The following is a 22,735-nucleotide window of genomic DNA, read 5'->3' as shown; positions in this document are numbered from 1 at the left end:
TCCATCTGAGTTTCAGGAGAAGTGAACGATAGTGGTGGTTAGGAAATTGAGTCAAAATAAAAGACAAGCAGCCTCTCTTCTTATGATCAAATTGTAAGTCACAGAGAGATGAGTAAGCATGCAGTTTTTCCAACGTATTACTCCAATCACAACAGAAAAGACACTCTTAACTTTATTAGGGTTAGTCAACAGGGTATCCCTATCAGTGGAAAGATCTAATAAAGTCTTGTCGCAGAGGTCCCTAAATTTTGAAAAACATTTGGGACACAATTAGGCAGTTTCATGACTTTTCTCCAATAGATACCCTCAAGGGTGTCCCAAAAGGTCAAGAGAGCTAGATAATGCAGTTCCATTCCGTATGTTAGTTTCGGATTCACCTTTCCCTTGAAGAAATCTACAATGGGTTTAACGGAGAACATGCCGTATTTATTATCTAACTGAATAGATTGTGAAATAAGCGGGAGTATTTTATGTCTAATGGAACGTCTTAATTCAATGACCGATGGTTGGGCCAGAATAGGGAATCCCAGATAAACGATTTTATGTGCTCTGATGATGTTTTCACCACCAATTTTCCACACTTGTTTGTTCCCTTTTTTCCCCCTAGAAAAGACCATTGTACGGGTTTTGCTCGGGTTAATTTTTAACCCGTTAAGTGTGGTGTATTCTTCAAACTTGCATAGCCGACTTTGGTCTGATCGAAGAGAAAAAAATCGTCGGCATATGCCAACCAAGAGAGCCTGAGATCCCCAATTTTGCATTCACCATGCCTGTGTTTCCAAGAAATTCCCCTACATCTGCCAAATAGAGGATAAAAAGGCATGGAGCTAAGGAACAGCCCTGTCTGACCCCAATACGAGTCCTTATCCTTCTAGAGAGCGTTTGTTCAAGATCGATCCTAATATGGAACCCCGAGTTCTCATACATTGCCATAATCAGATTGAGAAGACCTCCCGGGATCCCCCACTTTGATAATTTTACCCAAAGTGTCGACCTAATTATGAGGTCAAATGCATTTAACAGGTCGATTGATGCAACATAGAGAGAACCACCATATTTTCCCCATGTTGTACTTTGTAGGGCAGTTAAAATAATGCCGTTGAGATTGGTTGAATGGCCGACCCTGAAGCCTGTGTGTTGCTTCGGGAGGATACGATTTTCCTTAATCCAAACATTAAGGTGGGAGAGAAGCATGGAAGCAAAAAGCTTACAGTCCGCATCGATGAGAGGGATTGGTCTATAATTCTTGACCAGAATTTGTTGGCCTCTCTTAAAGATGGGAACAATGTGGGCGGTATGCCAACTGGTTGGTACATTACCGGTATTTACTACATCTTGGAATAGCAGACACAAAAGTTTAGCCCAAATTTCTGGTTCCTCTTTCAATGTATTGTTTGTTAAGCCATTAGGGCCAGGGGCCCTTGATTTCTTGGCTTTGGCAATAAGGCCAAGTATTGTCTCATAGTCAATGACAGGCTCCCAAATATCATTTAGAGCATTCTCCCCCATTATAGAGAGTTCTAGCCCCTCTCCCCCTGCACCAAAAAGTTTGGTATAGTGCTCTACCCATTGAACCTTGGATAGCATTCAACTGGTCGACCACAGCACCGTCATCTTGGCTAGAGAAAATAGCCCAAAATGCCCTAAGATCTCTTTTGACCAGGACTCTAAGCATAAGCTCTGCGTCATTTTGTAGCACACTAGATTTTCTTGATTTGCAGTCATTTTTATATTTTTGACGGATGGATTTGATTTTTGTTTTTTTGTTATCCCAGTCAGTATCAAGAACTTGAACCTCTCTGATAAATTTCTGAGTAAAGGCCTTTTCATTGGCCAACTCTTGATCAAACCTATGAGCATGGGATTTTTTATGGATACCCTTCCTAAGTAAACCAGAGATACTGCTGTAGAGAGCATTGAGCAAGCTATCAAAATATAAAGTGTTAAATACTGCTTGTTTCCAGGAGAAGGAAGTATGGTTAAACCAAGAGGTAAGTTTGCAATTAAGGAGATTAATATTAGCATTAATATTAGCAGGTGACCAAAGTACCCCTGTCCCTTGTCGCACAGAGTTGAGATGGCGTGGTCCCCCAGAGGCCCTCCGTCCCAAACTAGATTTAGCATTTTGAGAATAGATATCAAATCCATCAACCAAAGGGGGTGAGAGTAACCAGGTTTCCTGTAGAACAAAACAGTCTCAAGCACTGATCATAAGTACTGTATCAGTATTCGTAAAGAGATGTAAATTTCCCCTGGAATTCCAGGAAAGAAGAGTGAATTTGTTCGGGACCGTGACATTAATGGGTGTAACAGAGCACTTAGGAGAATACTCAATTCCACAGACCTGAGGTAACCTGGGCCCAGTTCTAGCGTTGCCATTGAATCTAGGCATAAATTGCCTCCGTTGGGGCTGTGGCGCTCTTTCCAGGTGATACACCATTGTAAGATTTCCCCTATACTCTTCACACTCTCCATATTTACCGGGGGTCTGATTGGATTGTATTAGATTTACTTCAAAGCCAAGCTGCATTAGACCTTCCTTTCGGCTCATTATTAGTTCTAATACACTCTTGATTTCAGAACAATATTGCTCATGTCTACGCGTCCTTTAGTAGGAAAGAAAATCCTTTCCATATCATAACTTGAGATGAGTGAAAGAGAAGGAAGTTGATGAAAGATTTTTAGAATATTTCCGCGATTAAGACAAATAGACATGTCCTGTCCCTAAAGGCTAGTAAATTGCAGGATTTCCAGAGAGTCTTTAGCCCCCGATGATTGAGGTAGTGAATCAGTTATACTTTTTATAAATTGACTTAAAGAGTCAACTTCCAAGTCGGTACCCCTTGTACTCTTTGTACCCCTTAGTATAGTCCTATTTTGGGATACATGGGGTCCCACAGGAAATCTTTCATACAGAGTGGGAGAGTTTGTGAAAACCTTCATGACCATTGAAAGAGCCTCCATTTGGCAGCTTTGAGTGAACAGAGTTAAGAGAATTGGGAACATAGAGACCCCCCCACTGGTCTAAATCCCATAGCACGCTCCCCCGTTACAGACTCTGCGTTGGTCAAATGACCATCAAGGTGGCGGGGTGGCTGACCATCTATAGAGGAAGAAGTAGTTGTAGGGGCCCTATACTGAGATGAACCTGGAATCGGATTGACATCCACCCCAGTAAGTACATTTGTGCTGAGGAGCTCCTGAAATAGTTGTTTCACCATGTCGAGGTTAACCAGATTTGCTGAAATTGGAGTGGTAATAGGCTCAGAGTAAGTAGGATTTAAAGCAGATGAAGAATTGCCCGGGATAGTTGAGGGATCTGCGTTCAAAGAGGATGCCATTGAATTACATACGATTTGAGTGTTCAAAATAACTGGAGCAATGTTATTTATAGGCTCCAGGTAAATTGAAATTATTTTTGGATGGCAGGTGACATGAGTTTCCTCAGCCCGCACAATATTCCCCGCCACCACAGGGGGAATATTGTCCTTTGGCATAAAACTAACTAAACTAACTTTGCCAAGGATTCAATCTGACTAGGTACAGCTGAAATAGTAGGTAATGGGGTCAATCCGACAGGAGCAGGAACCGCGTTGGGGATAGCAGTCACAGGTACCGCTGATTCCACCGGAATATTGACCCCCTTAGGAGGGGTAATAGTTGTTACACACACAGGAGCACTTGACAGAAACAAATTTTGAAAGAATTGATTAGTAAAAGATTATTTTATTTTCATATTTTTCTGGTTTTTAGTTTTCTTTATTTGTTGATTAGCTTTTTTTTCCTACATGAGCAAAGCCCTTTAAGTGTACCGTTTCTTTCATAAGGTCAATGAAGTCAAGCGACTTCTCCAAAATGAGATAAGGTTTAGAATCAAGAGAGGGGGCAGCGTCGTCTCCCTTAAGTGGTTTAGCCATTTCTAATGTAATAGGTTCACAGGATGGCCTCTGGGAAGTGGAGCCAAGAGAATTGACAGGCAACCCCTCTTGGACTTTTCCCACTAGGGGGTTAATAATCACTTTTATGGAAGTAATTGGCAGTTTTACATCTGGGACATAATCCACATGGACGCCCTCATCGTTCATGGGGGGGATCACAGAAGGTTGATCACAAATACCACTGTCCGGACAGAGTGGGACAATTATAACTGGGACCGTATTAAGAACATCCCCCGGGATACTGTCCCTTTCCACATTAGGGGCTTTTTTATCTAGTGGCCCTTCCATAATAGGTTGGCTTGGGAGAATAGAGTCTGGACACTGTTTTGTTGTTAAGGAATTATCTTCCTTAATAATTTTTACCAACTCTTCAAATCTGTCTAGTTCTTCTAGCCTAGTATAGATTTCAGAAAGTAAAGGAGAGTGTGTTCTAACCTCTGACCAAATATTGTCATACAGACTCACAAAGGAGCTTACGACCATATTCATTGCAGAGACTGTGGGTTGAGTCAGTTTTATTCTATCATCCGCTTCTTTAAGGGTATGATGCAGTATAGACTCATTGGCATGTTGCTTTTTTATATCTGGGAGTAAACCCCTTTCTCTAAGCCAATTTTGCTTCTCTGTATACTCATCAATAAAAATTAGTGAGTTCCGAAGGAGAACCCACGTAAGAGGCATCACAAGTTTGCTGGGTTACATTGTTTGTAATAGCAGAATAAGGTTCCAACTCACTCTCAGCTATTGCCTTATCTGCACATTCGATAATACTAATATCGTCAATATCATTATCTGCAGGATCTTCAGTCTCTAATTTCTTTACTACATCCGCCAGATGCATATGGTCCAAAGTAGCCACTGTTAAAGCTGAATGCAGAGGTTTAATAAGGGTACTGGTGGCTGTCCTTTTTCCAAAATAGTTGGAGATTTTTTTCCCTTGGATAGGTTCACCCAGGGTGCCCATATTAGATTTGATTTTAGGGCGATAGATCGGGGGTTTTGTGAGTGGAGTTTTAAAAACTATGGATTTCACTGTATGAGTGACGGCGGTACCAACAGGAGTAACAGTAAGATTAACATGAATAGAGGAAGTATGGTTAACCCCCCTACCCGAGGAGGGTACCTCCTGTGATAGATTGATGGGGGAAATACTATAGTTCCTGTTGCCCTCTAATAGGGGAAATTGTGGAGCAATAACCCCCTTAGACACAACAGGAGGTTCTACAGAATTCACAACAGAGTCATCCAGCATAGAGGCAGGTATAGGCAGACTAGATTGTGGCAGGACGGGGTTGGGTGAGTAATGTTAACCTTGTTATTGTTCAGGGGACCAATGTCCGTCCTTGCCCTTAATGAGCTACCACCTTCCTCCAAATTCAAAGCTATAGTAGCTGCTAGGCGTTCTTCCTGTGCATCTATGGAAATATCTTGTATTCCAATGAAGATGCAGCTATTATTAGCTGGAGTGCGTGGAATAATGCCCATCATATTAAATACCTCAGTCCTATCTTGTGAGTGGATTTTGGCATGGGCCATACTTTTTTGCAGAGAGGAATCCAAGGTGCTATCTACTAGTGTGTGTGGGGGCTTACCCAAAGAAATAGGGATGGGGTTCAGTGATGGGGTACAGTCTTTCAAAGCAGGAGAAAGGGCCACCACAGCAGGAAAAGTAGAATCGAAAGAAGCCTCCATAGCTACCTGGCTCCTGAGTCCCTTACGTGTCATCCAAAGGGGGACAGAGTCCGCAGAAGCGAGTGCCAGGGAACAGGAGGGGTAACAACAAAAATAGCTTAACGAATGATAAAGTACGGGAGCTCCAAGCCCTATTATTAAAATATATATCAGAAGCAGGAAAAAACACAGATACTAAGGGGCCGATTCATGGAACAAACATGTGCCGAAAATCCCAGCGCAAGCAGGCGCAAGGAGGCGCAAGTGTGAGAAAGCAAGCGCATGCGCACGCGTGTAATTCAAGGAAGGCGCTGCGCTACTTTCCCACTGGTTGTGCGCCAAATCCGTGCATGGCGCACGCTGGCGCACGCGTCTCCAAACAGCGTGCGCTAAGCGCACAGCGAAAGCGCACATAGTACAGCGCCACAACAAAAGTAGGCGGAACAGGGGGGCGTAACACGCGGAATGGGGAATAACGCGTGAAAAAGAAGGCGTAACGGGGGAAGTACTGCTGGGAAGTACACGGAACGCCCACACGCACGCGGACCACACGTATTCATGGAATCGAATAGGGCAAAGCCGCGCACGGGCAAAGACACACACAGGCCTAATCACGTCCGTCACACGAAGGCAGGCGGTAGCGCCCCTGCGCATTACAAAAGTCTGCACAAATAAAAAGCACGCATATACTGAGTGGGGTACGTGTATTTCAGGGGTGCGCGGGAAGTTTTACATGCGATTGGCCTGGGTACGTGTATTTCAGGGGTGCGCGTGAAGTTTCACACGCGATTGGCCTGGGTACGTGTATTTCAGGGGTGTGCGTGAAGTTTCACATGCGATTGGCCTGGGTACGTGTATTTCAGGGATGCACGTGAAGTTTCACAGGCGATTTCAGCAGGGTACGTGTATTTCAGGGGTGCGCGGGAAGTTTCACACGCGATTGGCCTGGGTATGTGTATTTCAGGGGTGCGCGTGAAGTTTCACACGCGATTTCAGCAGGGTATGTGTATTTCAGGGGTGCGCGTGAAGTTTCACACGCGATTGGCCTGGGTACGTGTATTTCAGGGGTGCGCGTGAAGTTTCACACGCAATTTCAGCAGGGTACGTGTATTTCAGGGGTGCGCGGGAAGTTTCACACGCAATTGGCCTGGGTACGTGTATTTCAGGGGTGCGTGTGAAGTTTCACACGCGATTTCAGCAGGGTACGTGTATTTCAGGGGTGCGCGGTAAGTTTCACACGCGATTGGCCTGGGTACGTGTATTTCAGGGGTGCGCGTGAAGTTTCACACGCGATTTCAGCAGGGTACGTGTATTTCAGGGGCGCGCAGGAACTTTCACACGCGATTGGCCTGGGTACGTGTATTCCTGGGGTTCGCGGGAAGTTTTACACGCAAAAGGGCAACGCCCGTGCGCGATACGTCACAGACACGCTTACGTGCTAAGGGCCTTTGGTCCAATGAAATCGCGTACGTGTGCTGACGCGCTTACGCGCTAAGGGCCTTTCCTCGAATTACACGCTGACGTGCAATTATTTCACGTGCCAAATCACTCCGTATCAAGCTGGCCACGCGAAAACACACGGAAGACCACGCTCCTGCCCTGAAGGCCGAATTACTGCCCCCCCAGAGCCCTGAGCACGCTCCCACCTGCCATCTGCTGCTGCCTGATTGCCTGCTGCCCACGTGCCCTGCCATTTGCTGCCTGCACGCTAGTGGTGCAGTGCAGGGGCAGGGACAGGAGGCAGCACAGGCCGCCGCGGAGGTGCCTGTGTGTAATCCTGTCCCCGATCCTGTGACTGCATCATCTTGCACCAGCAGGGATACCTACGTCCAGACCCGTTTTCAGGCAGGGGATGAGTTTACGACAACTGGCCTTCCTCTGCCCTCGGACGTGGCTATCCGGGACCGGGTTGAGCTTGTCCTGGGTGGTGTGGCGTTGTGTCAACGGGCCATGCGAGGCGAAATGCAGTCTTTTCATGTGGAGACTGCATGTCGTCTCGAATGGCTCGTTGACCACGTCGACCTACTGGGACAGGTCACCAGGGCCGGATTCCTCCATTTGCTGGGCCTTGTTCTGACCCCCTCCTCAACTGAACCCCCTATGCACCAGTCAGACTCTGTGCCATCTTCCCACCCATGTGTCACCTTGGTGCCCTGTGGAGCTGCCTCTGACCCTGCGGCCATGCTGGTGGAGGACACATCCCTGCCACAGGCGGGAGTTGGACGTCCAGCAGGGGTGGCCACCTCAACAACTGCACCCCAGCCGGAGGAGGATGTGCAGGCAGCAAGAGCCAGGGCACGGGCAGAGGCACAGCAGCAGCAGCAACAAGGTGGGAGCCATGATGGCTCGGGGCCTTCGTCATCAGAGGGGCAGGCATCGGCCAGAGGGCAGGAGGACCCAGGACAGGAAGTGTCTTCCGTGTGGCAGCGGTTAGGCCATGCCATAGATGCGGAGAGGCAGCGGGCAGAAGAGGCACGGCTCATGATGGTCAGGGCGGAGAACTCCATGCGGAGGGCCCTGAGGCGGGCCGAGTGCCTCGAGGCAATTCGCAGGGAGTTGGAGGAGAACATGTCATCGTCCCTGCGAACCCTCGGGGCCATGGAAGAGGACCGCCTCCGGGACATTGAGCAGGAGTTCGATGATGCCCTGGCCCGGGACATCCAAAAGTGAGCCATCGGACTAGCCCGCTGCCCTTGTAAATAGTTAGATAGTGTTAGGTTTCCTTTGGGTTTTTCTTTATTTTGGTTGCGCTTGGACAATGCACCACGTTTCTGTATATAGTTTTTCATTAGGTAGTATTTTTGATAGGTTTAATTTCTTCAGTTGGGATCATGGACCCTGGATTGTTCATCTGTATATAGTTCACTATTGGATTCATCTCTTTTTTTTGGATTTCCCCATGGAGCAATGGTTTTCACTTTTGTTTTTCCCTTGGATTTGCTTTGTTGGACTGTGACTTTGGACACCTTTCCTTTGGATTATGATTTCTTGTTTTTCATTATTTTACGGACATGCAGATTTTCTTTTTTTATTCCCATTGTTGTTTGTTTGATTTTAATTCCATTCATGTTGCTTTTAATAAATTTTTTTCTTCATACTTCGATGTGTGGTATTATCTCATTGGTTTCATGCATGTCATGATATGGGTTTTCACATTCACTTGCAACCATTGTGTGTGTGTGACGGACATGTGTTCATTTACATACTTGCCATTGGGGTTGTATCATGTAATTGCCTTTTCTGTGTGGGTGGATGCAATACTTGGTTGGGTCTGTGGGCTGGGGAGGCTGGCCATAAAGGCCATGATTGAGGATCGTCATGACCTGGGGGCAGGGGCACATGAGTGGGGGCCTGCTGGCAGGAGCCCTGCACTGCTGGGGCGTGGGGGTGCAAGGGGACATGAGTGGGGGCCTGCTGGCAGGTGCCCCGCACTGCTGGGGGGTGGGGGTGCAAGGGGACATGAGTGGGGGCCTGCTGTCAGGTGCCCCACACTGCTGGAGGGTGGGGGTGCAAGGGGACATGAGTGGGGGCCTGCTGGCAGGTGCCCCGCACTGCTGGGGGGTGGGGGTGCAAGGGGACATGAGTGGGGTCCTGCTGGCAGGTGCCCTGCACTGCTGGGGTGTGGGAGTGCAAGGGGACATGAGTTGGTGATCAGTAGTTCAAGGAGACATGTGGCTTTGCTGGGGGGCATGCCCATGTTGGGTGGGCTGCCTGCGGGACATGACCAGAGGTGCAGGGTAGTCCCCTGTGGTGTGGGCTGCCTGCAGGGGCCGTGGAGGGTGTACAGGGAACACCTGGGAGGACCCACACTGCCAAATCAGGTGTAGGACTCCCCGGCACCCCCAAAATACACATACCCTGCTGAAATCGCGTGTGAAACTTCCCGCGAACACCGTAATACATGTACCATGTTCCAATCGCGTGTGAAACTTCACGCGAACCCCAGTTATACACGTACCCTGCTGAAATTGCGTGTGAAACTTCCCGCGCACCCCTGTAATACACGTATCCTGCTGAAATCGCGTGTGAAACTTCCCGCGCACCCCTGAAATACACGTACCCCGCTTGCCGTGCTGGTACAGGGTTAGCGCAGCCCTTTGCGCTGGATTGGGGATATTGATGGCTTTTCCCTGCGCGAGGGGCGTTCTTGGGGCGTAACTGGCGCTGTTGCAGGGTCGCTGCGCCACTGTGCGCCACGGCTGGTTTTGGTAGCTGAAATCCATGAATACGCTGCACGCGGAAATGGATTTTAGCGCACGCAGCTGGCTCAGAGATTCGCACGCGCACACTGTGCGCCAGCCGCGTGCGCCACTTGTGCGCTAAATTCTATGAATTACCTCCCAAATTTGGTAGTTGAAACATGTGGTTCGTTGTCAAGGTTTCTAAAGGAGCACACAGGTACATTGTTTTGTAGCGCAGGTGTTGCTTTAGCACAGCCACATCCCTGCCAGAATTCTCACATCTAGGTGCAGTTTGCACAGGCTCCCTGGAGATCTGCATATATGTGTACCAGCCATTGCAATGAAATGCTTCCTTAGGGGAGGTACATGTTTCCCCTTCAGCTGCACAGCAGTAATCTGCATGTGGGGGTGGCTGGTGAATCTTTTCATTGTCTCCCATGAATAAGTATGAGTATGGGGGGTTCTTAGCCAACACAAAATTGGGAGAAAATGGGTTAAAGTAGTTCATTTTATAGCAAACCTGTGAAAATTTGGGTAAAAGCCCACACAATTAGCAATTGGTTTTGCAGGGTAACGCAGAAAAAAATCTTTCATGTTGTCCATACCACTGCATGTCTGTGCTGGATGTACATATATATGCCTTTATCCCCACGTAAGAACATAGGGTCTCATTGCGGGTTTGCCGGTATATGGTAATACAGTTTACCGGCACTTTTACCAATACGGCCAAGTACGAGTTTGCCGGTACATAGTTGCCGGAATTTCCGGTGACGGTATCACCTCATTCCGGAATTACCAGCAATGAAAATACCGGATGGGCCAGAAACCTGAGCCCGTAATACCAGCACAGTGGTATCACTGGCATATTACGACTGATATTTGCTGGTAGTACAACTAAAACCAAGGTGGAGATAACAACACATCAGAGCAGCCAGTAAATGGACACAGGTGAAGGAAGGACATTAGGCCACAGGTGTATACAATCCACCCAGGTGCACCCTATGCACACAAGAAGAGTACAAAAGAGCCGCACCTGCCCCAAAAACACATCCCAACACAACCATGCTGCCAGTCATTTCTGCAAACATGGAGCTGGAGACGCTGCATGTCAATGTACATCTGTGGGGGCTGGAGTACCAGCAAAGGCAACAGGAGGCCAGGGAGAGAAGGAGGATGAGGATGATGGTGATGCAGGTGGCGAGGCAGAGGCGTGCAGTGATCCTTCATACAAGGGCAACACCCGGGGCCCTCATTGACAGGCAGATACTACCCCTGTACCGCCTAAACATGGAGACCATGTTTGACCTCCTAACCCACATCGCCCTCCCCACGACCCTGGCACAGTTCAACGCCACAAAGGCCTAATTCTGTGCAATTGCGGGCATGCCCATTGTGGTGGCATCATTGGACTGCACGCATGTTGAGTCCACGCCTTAGAGGAGGTCTCTACGAACCCGGAAGCAGTTCCATTCCCTGAATTTCCAGGTCACCCATGACGCCGACCTTACCATCACGCACTGCTGTGCCCGGTTCAGAGTTCGGGAATAGCTGGGGAGCGCAGGCTATCCCAGCCAAGGGGAGTATCTTTTGAGGGACACTCCGGCGTAAAAAGGGATGATATGATATGATATGATATGGCATTTGTAACGTGCCTATACACAAGTGTTTCAAGGCATGAAGAGGCAAAGAAGGGGGAACAGAGGGAGGACAGAGACAACGATCTTACTAGGCCAAGTGACATTGAGATCGCGCAAGTGCAGGAGAGGGTAAAAGTGCCAGGGGAAAGGGGAGAGGGCAGTGCTGTACATGGGATCAAACAATAACGAGAAGTGCGGCCGGCAGGTGAAAGGGTAAGCGCAGACAGCAGGTGGGTATCCAAAAGTGCAGGTAGGGTGACTGTAAGGTTAGAGATACAGACCCAAGTGCAAGAGTTGCTGGGAGACAGTGCGGGTGTGCAACTGGGGCAGCAGGGACCTAGGCCCGAAATCAGAGGGTAGCCAGGTGATCAGTGCGGTATCAGACAGGAAATCAGCAGGGAGAAGGAAGAGAGAAAGAAGATGCAAAGAGGAAGGTCTCGAGTTGCTTCCGGAACTGGAGCTGGTTCTCCTCAAGTTTCAGAGAGGCTGGGAGGCTGTTCCAGAGGGAGGACCCAGCCGAAGAAAGAGAACTACAACCAACTCGTTGTTAGAAAAGTACTCATCGACCCTCGACACAGTCCGGACCAAACTTTGGCAGTCTAGCCCACTTCGCCTGTAGGTGTTAACCCTGCAGTTTCAGGATGCTCCGGCTCTCAGCGGCTGTGGGACGGATCGATCGTCCATGGTGGGACAGTAGCCTTTACTCAGCTCTTGAAGGAGGAAGAAGGATAGTTCCGGTGCAGCACGTCTCAGGACACAATAGGCACGAACTGCAGGCACATTCTGCAATGGTCACCACAGCCGGGCAATGCAAGAACCGCAAATTGTCGCGGCGTGGACCACAAGATAGCGTTCCCAGAGTCTCGAGTCTCAACTTGGGACAGCGGCGTTCCTGTGCGATACCCTGTGTTCGAGCTGGTCAGTTCACTGAATGGCCCAAGAATACGTCCGAAGAAACTCTTTTCGAGGGTACATAGGAGAAGCCGAGAGTAGTTGTTCCCACTACTCCAAAGGGACAAAGCGCCCTTGCAAGCCTTTTGGTTCAATGAAGAAACAGGGGTCCGACGGAACAACATCAGGGTCAGGGTACCAAACCTTCCAAGCACGTCACCGGCGGTTCCTCAAGTCTGCTTTCCTGATAAGGATTCTTGGCTCCTTATGAGGTTCGGTGTGTACCTCAATAGATCGACCTGGTATGGATGCAGAGCCCCTTCTCTTATCCAAGATTCAGTTTACACTTAAATCTCAGATAGCCAATGGAAGAGCTGCTCTCTTGCATGCATGCCAGACGTGGGCCAATCGTGGCTCACAGTGGTTCCAGTCATTCAGGTCTACCAGACATACTGGCACCAAGACTCGGAGGCTCGGATTATGGTCAACTAAATTCTTTACTTCTCGAGCATCCAACCAATTGTATTTACATAAACCAAACTGTCAAATGAACTACAATATCCATGATCATAAGGGAAATATGAAGTTTGTGTTCTATTGGTTAAACAGTACCACGTGATCTCAACTGTCCAATAATATCTAACAGTCCAATATAAACATCCCCTTCATCTTTATATCGTCCTCTTTCTGAAGCTGATCAACAACTGAACTGGCGTCCCAACCAGTAAACGCCTGAACTCTCTTGATCCCGTCGTTCATTCCTCATGAACCCACTGACTTAGATTCTACACCTGTCTAGGCAATATATAACAATGATGACGTAACCATTTCTTGATGGGTGGGCAATCGCTAAAACACAGCAGTCATATGCTTTGATGAAAAAACATTACATAATTAACAACATATTTTTAGCCATGTCTCAAAATAGCGATTGAAAGGGTGCAATAATCCTTTGCCTCCAAGTCTTTAATAGAATCATGACTTTCTATAACAAATGTGTTGGAAATTTGTATTCTATGTCAAGACTGCGCGCCAAACTGTTTCACGTCAATGCCTGCTTGATCCATGCACCATTTTACCCATCTAGCGAAAGTAGCTGATGCCACAGCTCTAAAAGGCTTCCTCACCGCTATCAAAAGCTGAGATTCACCCGGGGGTCTAAACTGCTCTACCATGCCCTTAAACTTTCAAGCACCGGACTGGACATAACCTGGGTCCCTCTGGAAAGGCCACATAATCTAGCGTCCTGATCCCTGTTTTTGTCCTTTTTTCTATGTAGAATGTAACACCTGTAGGTGAAAATGGTTTTCTGTCTACCTCCAAATCTTTCACTTCTGAAACCCTCTTGCATGAAATCAGGCAAAGTAGAGTGTTGTGTTTCGCCCAATGTGCTTTCCTGGATAAGTCTATGTTATCCAGCCATGTTTCAAACATTTTTAGCACAATACTCACGTCCCACAGCCGCAAATATTTCAGCATCAGGGGTCTCATGCACCTAACTCATTTTAATAATCTACAAATCAAGGGGTGTTCACCCACGGGTTTACCCTCAACGTATTCATGGCCAGCTGATATCGCCAACCAATATGTGTTAATTGTTCTATATAGTTTGGACTGCGCTGCTTGGTTTGCTAAGAAGTTCACCACATGAATTATATCTGTCCCTTTCCATGCACCAACTACTCCACTTACACCATGCAACTCTGTAAGCCTTCCCAGTCCCCGGTGCCCAGGACTCTCTGAACTTCCCCTGAAAGACCTGGCTTGGGCCCGAATCTCCTGAAATCACCCAGGCAATCAGTCTCAATTTCCCTGTTTGCACGAGTGGGTGACGTTCTCCTGCCGGGCCTTTACTATGTCCTGTCTGAGCGGCAGAAGAATTGGATTGTCATTTGACATTTCCAGTAGGTCCGGGAACCTAGCCTGCCCTCTCAAATCAGGTGTCACCAGCACTACTCTTGCTCTCTGTCTCCTGATCTGAGCCAGCGTTCGCGCTTTCATAACGAACAGCGGGAATGCGTATTCTGTAGCTCATCCCCAAACCTGGAGAAAGGCATCCGTCTCCAACGCTTCTGGGTCTGGCCTCCAACTGTAAAACTTGTCCAGCTTCCTGTTCAATCTCGAAGTGAACAGGTCCTTCTGACATGGCCCTCTCCATCTCATGATCTCTTGGTAAAGTGATCCCTCCAGCTGATAATCGCTGCAGTCCTTTAGGTATCTCGAATTACAGTCCGCTATCTGGTTCTGAGCCCCCAGTAAGGGCTCCGCTGTTACACTGACTCTCCTCTGAAGGCAAAGATGCCAGAAGTCCTTGGTTAGTTTTGCAAGCATCTTGGATCTTGTTCCCCCCAGTCAGTTGATGTACCTGACCGCGGAGACATTGTCCATTTTGAAGAGGATAGCACATCTTGCGCCTTCTCGCATCCAGCAACGGACTGCCAACGAACCCGCTAGCAGTTCGAGACAATTGATGTGGAGGTCTAGTTCCTTTTCTGACCACCTTCCCCGGTACACATCTCACTGCAGTGGGCTCCCCTTCCCCATCGACTGGCGTCCAACTCTATCACGAGGTCCGGGGAGGAGCCAAATATCACCCTGCCATTCCAGGCCTCCATGTTGTAGTATCAGCACTCTAATTCCGTTCTTGCTTCCTGTGAGATCGGGACTTCCTGATTGTATGACAGGCCCTGTCTGACATGTTCTATCTTCAGTCGTTGTAATGCTCGGTAGTGGAGCGGTCCTGTGACAATGGCCTGAATCGAAGATGACAGTTGCCCTACCAGCCTGTCTATCCCCCTCAAGGATATCATCTCTCTCAACATCATGCTCTTTATGTCTCTTTTTATAGAGTTCCCCTTCTCTACCGGTAAGCTGAGTGTTCCCTGTACCGTTTCGAGAATGAACCCCAGGAATTACATCGATTGGGATGGGACTAGTTCCGATTTCTCCCAGTTTATCAAGAAACCTAGTTGCTGTAACAAGTCTGTCGTAATCTTGACTTGTTCTGATATCAGTTCCCTGTCCTGGCACATGATGCATATATCGTCCAGGTAAATAATCAGTCTGACCTCCTGCTCTCTACGGTGTGCCACTTCTGGCTTAATCAATTTGGTAAAGCACCAGGGGGCTGAGGCCAGTCCGAATGGGAGACATACAAACTCCCATCTCTGATCCCTCCAGAGGAACTGCAGTAGTCAACGCTGACTTTGGTGTACAAGCACCGTCAGGTACGCATCTCTGAGATCTATCCGAGCCAGCCAGTCTCCCTTCTACAGAATGTCCCTCAGTAGGTGAATGTCTTCCATGCTGAAGTGTCTGTACACCATGAATGAGATCAGTGCTCTGTGGTTGATCACCGGCCTGACCTAGCATTTGCCCTTCACCAGAAACATGTTGCTTACGAAACCTCGCTGGTTTCCGACAGCCGGACTAATGGCCTTTTTTATTCTCAGCTGCTCTATCTCGCTATCCAGCAATGCCTCATATTCTCTGCTGAACCTGATTGTCCTTGAACCCCTGTACTGGTTCCTGCGAGAATTCTAACAGAAAACCCAGGAATCTGAGGATAATGTTGACCACCTTTGCATATGCAGGGTCACTCTCACCCCCACCGGAGGAATCACTGCGTCTATCGCCTCTGCTCGCGCTCTTTCTCTCACCTGTGTTATTTTGCTGTTGTTGCCTGCCGCTGCCTCTCCAGCCTATGCCCCTGCCCCATCCCCTCGAGGGGAAGAAGTGGTTTGCTTGCCGGTCTTCTTGTTCCCTCCAGTGAGCTCTGTGTCCTGAGTTCCTTTAGTAGGGGCACCGGCTGGCTGAGCGGCGCTTGCCTCTGCCAGCCCTGTTGAAAATCTTCCTCCCAAAGATCATCTTCTTGGAGGCCTGTGCATTGTCCAGTGTGGCGTACGTGCTGGCAAACCTTGCCATGTCCTTGATAAATGTCTCACCAAATAGTTTGCCCTTGGCCGCTTCCACTGTTTCTGACCGCGCCAGTTCTCCTAATTTAGAGTCTATTTTCATGAGGATAGATCGCCTCCTCTCCGTTGCGTTGGAGCTATTTGCATTGCCCAGTAGGCAGATCACCCTTTGAGCCCAACCTGAGAGTACCTCTGGCTCGATAGCCTCTTTTCTCTGTTTAGCTTCCTCTGCCAGTTGCCATATTTTTGTGATGGGTCCCACCACATCTAGGAGTTTGTCTTCACACGACCTCCAGGAGCGATCAATAGCTGTTTTGATGTCCTTGCTGTGTCTTACCCTGAAAGTCAGCATGCAGTCATCAATTTCGGGTGTTTCCACTACCCCGACCGGAACTTTGGGCCTAGGGCATTCCGCCCTCATCTTACTCCTGTCTTCTTTGCTCAGGGAGCCCTGGGCCTTCTTTTTAGATAGGCCGTAATGTTCCCAGGAGGGTCCCACTCTGATGACCTTGGATGCACCTGGGCATCTGGGTCGAATTCCTTCCCTTGGCGTTCTTCAGGCTTGCCCCTCTTGTTTCTGTGCCTACTGGCATCACTCGATGATGAGTCCTCGGACTCTTGTGAGCTCCTATCTCCTGTTTCTTCGCTGCTAATGCAGTCTGCTTCAGATGTATCCTGTGAGCTATCTTGGCCGTATCTGGCCCTCGACCTTGCCTTCCTCTGGCCACCTTTGCTTTTACGTGACGATCCCGGGGGGGTCTGGGCACTACATACCCTGCAGGTCTTTTTCCTTTCCCTTTTACCTCTTTGAACTCCTCTTCTCAAATCTGCCATTTCATGAGAGAAATCTACGAGGTCTTCCATGATACCCATGCCTTCACGCGAGGGGCCCCAGCCAGCACTCATCACTTTCTGAACCACTTGGCTCATTCTGATGCCACTCACATGTGGACCCTCTGAGTCCTCTGAGTACTCCCCACTCATGCTCATGGCTGTGCTGGTTTTTTAAAACGTTTAATATGCATTTTGCATGGGTTGCCCCCGTCAAATTGCTCTCAAATGTAGCTAGGCAGGTCGGTTACCATTCACAATCTTACTTGGGACTGTGCCCATCCATACAAGGAGTTATTCGAGTGACTGGGGCCTTTGCGCTGATTCCCGGCAGCTTTTGTCAGTTTCTCCTGGGACTGAGCCTGTCTGCTCTGCACCTCAACTAAGCAGCCTTTTTATAATGATTCTATGACAAGACAGGAGGCTCATATTATGCATTCTAATCTTTACTCTGAAACCACAGCAGCAAAGAAAAAACTTTACAAACAAAAAAGTTTAAAACAGAACTAAACAGAGTTCAATGTCAATGCAAGGGGGGACTCCCCAATCCATCATGGAGGACAGGTCATGCCCTGCAGGAGGCCAATGAGCAGGGACCCTTCCTTATATAAGTCCATTACTCGAAACCCAACCCCTCTTTCTTTGCTGCTGAAATCCACAGCTAAGTCTACTCCTCCTAGTTGTTGCCTTAGTGTGAAATTATGGAGTTTGGAGTGTTTTCTTTGAATAATATTGAAAGAGATTTGGTGATTTATAACACTGTGCTGGAGAAATGGGCATTTCATGTGTGTTTGCATTACTTTACTGAAAGTCGCGTTCGCGCTCGAACGCTTTCCTCCGGTCCAGAGTGTTACATTGTAGCGGTGCTCCGTATGGAGCATTCCGCTCGTTAATGCCTTTCTATAACGGCGTTCGCGCCTTGTTTACTTTAATTAAGTCACAACTGGGCGGCGACGCGCGAAATGTTTTTCCCTCATGAGAGGGTTTGTTTATTTGTTAAGCGGCGGTCTCCCCGGAGCCAGCACGCTCGTTCCCTCAGTTTGTTTTGTGACGCGCGCGGTCTTTTCAAGAAGCTCAGCTTCTTCCGGCGCGCGTCACGGCGGTTCAGACTGGCCTTGCAGGTCAATCAGTTCACACGCGTCGCGTGTGTGTTGTTTCCATTTTATACGCTGCTCGCGTATGAAGTCAGGAGATTACAGGCTTTTCCTGCTTTGGGACCCGGCTGGGAGGCGGCTCGCTAGGGCCTTATTGTAGTTGGTGAAGCTCTTTAGTGAGCACTTCTACAGCGTGCAGCTGTCCTCTTTATTTTTCAGTTGAACGCCATGTTTTCTTTGTTTGGGGTTTATTTCTGTTTAATATGTTTATTAGGTTTACTTTTTATATAATGTGCATATGAGTTCAGGAAGGCTTCTGTTGCAGCACAAGCGACATAGCTCAATAAGAGGGTTGTAGGTTTCCCATGCAGAAGGCCCGGGGTTGCCCTGGGTTGATACCCCCATTGGCGGTATACACATATGTATGTGTTTATATTTATGCATATGTCTTTACTTGTGGATATATATATTTATATTTAAGAATTGATTTTTATTTTGTGTTTGAATTGATATTTCAGCTTATACTAACACTAGTTAGCCTACTGAAGAGCCTCATGTGATGCCAATCTGCTGCTATTTATTTATTTATTTACTTATTTATTTATTAAACACTGCACAGGGCATAGGGGATTTGCCTTCACTGTAGCTGCCAAAGCCTGTTCAGTTTCAGGTTCTGCTTGAGTTCTAATTCGAGGTTAGCCCTCGTGTACTGATGGTTGCCTCATTCTGCTGGGATGCGCAGTTTGAGGTTCACATGCTCAGGGCACCCCTCCCTTAAACCTGGCAGAGTTTTTGTTTAAGGGCTGCTGTTGGCAGATGTCAGTATCTTCCGTGGATAGGTGCAGCCACCTGCTCGGCGGCGAGGTGGCCTATGTGGTTTCTGCGAGGTGACCCTTCGTATACGGCTGGGTCCACACCCTGCTTGGGTGTACGGTTTCAGATACACTTACTCAGTGTTTTCCTCCCTTAAAGTCGGCAACTTGGTAATTACCCTAACCGGTGAGTGCCATATCCTGCTCGGTTTCAGGTTCTGCCTGAGTTCTAATGCGAGGTTACCCCTCGTGTACTGCTGGTTCCACACCCTGTTTGGGTGAGCAGTTTGAGCTGCACTTACTCAGTGTTTTCCTCCCTTAATGTCGGTATCTTTGGTAATTACCTTTACCGGTGTGTGCAATAACCTGCTCGGTTCAGGTTCTGCCTGAGTTTTTTTATGCGAGGTACCCCCTCGTGTACTGCTGAGTGTCACGCCCTACTCGGGCGATGCAATTGGAGGTGCACTTGCTCAGTGTATCCCTCCCTTAAGGTCGCCAGTTTTGTTTTGGTGCTGCATATGCCAGTTGTCATTGTATTTTTTCTGTAAACATGCCGTATCCTGCTCGGTTTCAGGCTTTGCCTGGTTTCTATTGCGAGGTACTCCCTCGTGTACTGCTGGTTGCCACGCCCTGCTGGGGTAAGCAGTTGAGGTGCACTTACTCAGTGTACTCTTTGCTAAACAATATGTTTAAGGGTTGACTGGAGCACTTTTGCGTTTCCAGAATTGTCAGTAACCCGGATAGTTCAGTAAGTATCACCTTCTATAAGGGCCGGGGGTTTGGACCCTTGGGAGGGCGTAACCCCTCTTCTTTGGAAATTTTAAATATTTTCAATATTTTAAATATTTTTTATATTTTATATTTATTTGTTAAGTTCTTTAAAGAAAAGACTGCGAGGAGGTGGTTATAACAGACTCATGTGGGGGTTGTACCTTCCCTCTAGCCATCACTATGGTGTTAACCTTCGTCTTAGTAAAAATTCTGATGCCCTTTACCTTAGTTAGATTTGGGACAACTCAGTCCTTTCCTTAGGTTTTTGCTTTCCCCAATAACAATTGCTCCACCCAATGCTCGTGCTGATTAAGCTGCAGAGAGTTTTCTCTCGACATGAGGGGAGAAAATGATACTTTATGCCCCTTTTGAGGTCTGCAGGGCTTGACGCTCTCTTTAGTGGGGAAGTGTTCCCTTACTATTTGTCCCATTTGGACATTCTTTTACTATTTGAACTATTGGTGGAGACAAGCCAGCTCGAGGGTAACTGTTCAGTTTGTTGCAAGACACGTTGGACAACCATGTTCTGCTTGGATGAAATGTTTGGAAACACTTGCTGATTTCAGGTGGGTGAGTTGCCAAATAATAACTTTCTGGCGCCTGCCCCATGGGCTTCCTCCCAAAGCTTGGCCTATTGTTCAGCTGTCTGTCTGGCAGCGTGTTCCAATTTCTCCTCTGCTCGAGGAGTATAGCAAGGCTTTGATATACTCAGGAGAGTTGTTTAGCCTCTTTTGTTATGTATATATATTTTCTACGGTGCAGCGAATGGAGTGCCGGCTACACACCCGTGATCAGCCTACTGATGCAGGTTCCTATCTTGGAAGGGTATAAATCAGTCATTTATCCCGCTGCAATCGATGAATAAACACCTCACACCATACTGGTGGTAGTAGTGATGAGTAATTCTAGTATACCTGAGGGTTCGTAGCACTATACAAGGGCTATTTTGCTATGGGTAATGTGCTTAATATTCCTTCCCTGATTACCTTAGTGGCCAGCTCTGCCTCACAAAACACGCAGAGTCTCTGACCTCAGGGTCTGAGGGGCAGTGGTCCCAATATGCTTTCACAACCTTTTCATTTACGGGGCATGATATTTCCCCAGAGTGCTTTCCCCCTCATTCCCCTTCCCGCCATCCTTGGGGAGGGTTGCATCAGGATATTACACCTCTTGGAGTATACCCGATGGTTCTGTTTTTCCTTTACAGGAATTCTGACTCGTGACCAGTGCAGACTCGCACTGAGCATTTCCCTCCCGTCAGTTTACTTCCTTTGCGCTAATGCCTGTTATTTCCATAAGTTCATTTGAGCCCATTTCATGGTCAGGGAGTTGGTTGGAAGTGCAAGAGTGTATTTATTTTAAGGGTGTAAAGCGAGGCTTTAGCGTGGTCCTCGGGGTAGCCTTCTTTTGGGGTTGCAAGGGTTTCCTTAGATAAGTGGGGAAGGGTTCTCCTCCTTTGGGGAGGTTCAATTTCCCTTGGTGGGATAGAGGGGTTTTGAAGCGCTACTACTCTCCCATCCATGTCTGTCAGTGCGTTTCCCAGAGGGCTGGGATATATATATATATATATATATATATATATATATATATATATATATATATTTAGTTAATGACTTGTGTCGCCTAGTCTACTGCATGGCAGGTAGACCTATTAGGTTTTCACAGGAGATTGTTGGTTGCAATAAGGTGCCAGCTCTGGGTGCTGGGAGCTTCAAGGTTCTTCAAATTGCATAAGGTAGAGGATAGTTCTCTTCTGGGGAGCGACTTCATTTTAACTGCTTAAGGATCAGTTCTTTACAGTTTAGAGTACTTGTTGAGACTTTGGAATTTAGAGGGTCCTCCTTCGGTTAGTTTATGATCCTCTAGGGGAGTCATACCATGGAGGAGGGTACAAGATCAAGCATCGGGCACATCTGTACAGGGGTTCAGATTTCACTATAATGGTAGTGGTTGGATATAAGATACATTTTTCTCTTTGCCAAGTTTGGACTCTTATAGGTCAGGTTTGTAAATATCTGCCTTTGTCATGGTAGCAAAGTCCTTCTTCAATAGCTTGGGTGGTCTGTTGTTCTCCGTTTTGGGTAATTTGGCATGTTAGCGGTCAGATGGGGCCTGATCTTCCATTCTGCTTCCGCCTCCAGAAGACATACTTTCTTTATTATATTCATATGTCTGTAGACAATTGTGGGTTAAGTCTATTGCTTTTCATCTCCGTTCAGGATGGGTCGTCCTATTACAGATTAATAAATTACCTTTTTACTCCCATTTTACCTTTTTATGAAGGTTTGTCTTCCCACTTGTTCCCCAGTGTAGTTATGTAACATGCCCTGTCTTTTATGCAATATCTTCCTTTAACGCATGAGATGGCCCATCCTACTAGTGTAGAAAACTTGGTTCAGTGTTTCCCCTCTTTTAACCAGTTGGGTTTGGTGACCTGTAAGGAAAGCTGGAATTGGCACATCTTCCAGTTGGTCTGCAGGGGATTTGGCTATGCCTTATATGACAGTTATTAAAGCAGCCTAGTCTTGGGCAATTCTCGGGTGGCCAGTTGGTTGATCTAATGAAAGTATTTAATGAATTTTCTTCTATTATTTTATTATATTGTCTATGGTATTGATGATGTTGTGCTAGTAAGATGCAAGGGCTTTGAACTTGCATAATATGAGCCTCCTGTCTTGTCATAGAATGGCTAATCCCCCACACTAACGTGAGAGGGGGTTTAGATTCTATTAAAGACAAGGAGGCGATTATTATCCCACCCACCCACCCTGGGTATGATATGATATGACATTTAGGACACGCATGTACACAGATGTTTTAAGAAAGAACAGTCTTTGGTTTGTTGGTCTTCCCATCCACCCACCCTTCTTGCTTGTTTTACAGCTACGAGTTGAGATTTTGAGCAGGAGGGTGGCTCACAGATTCAAGTTATGGAGGACGTGGTACGAGAGATGCGCCTGATTTGCCTTCATCGTTTCTCATCTGACCTGTGCAG

The sequence above is a fragment of the Ambystoma mexicanum genome, chromosome 1p (assembly GCF_040938575.1).
Source record: "Ambystoma mexicanum isolate Mex_15411 chromosome 1p, UKY_AmexF1_1, whole genome shotgun sequence".
In the NCBI taxonomy this organism is placed as follows: domain Eukaryota; kingdom Metazoa; phylum Chordata; class Amphibia; order Caudata; family Ambystomatidae; genus Ambystoma; species Ambystoma mexicanum.
This window is presented reverse-complemented; position numbering follows the sequence as displayed.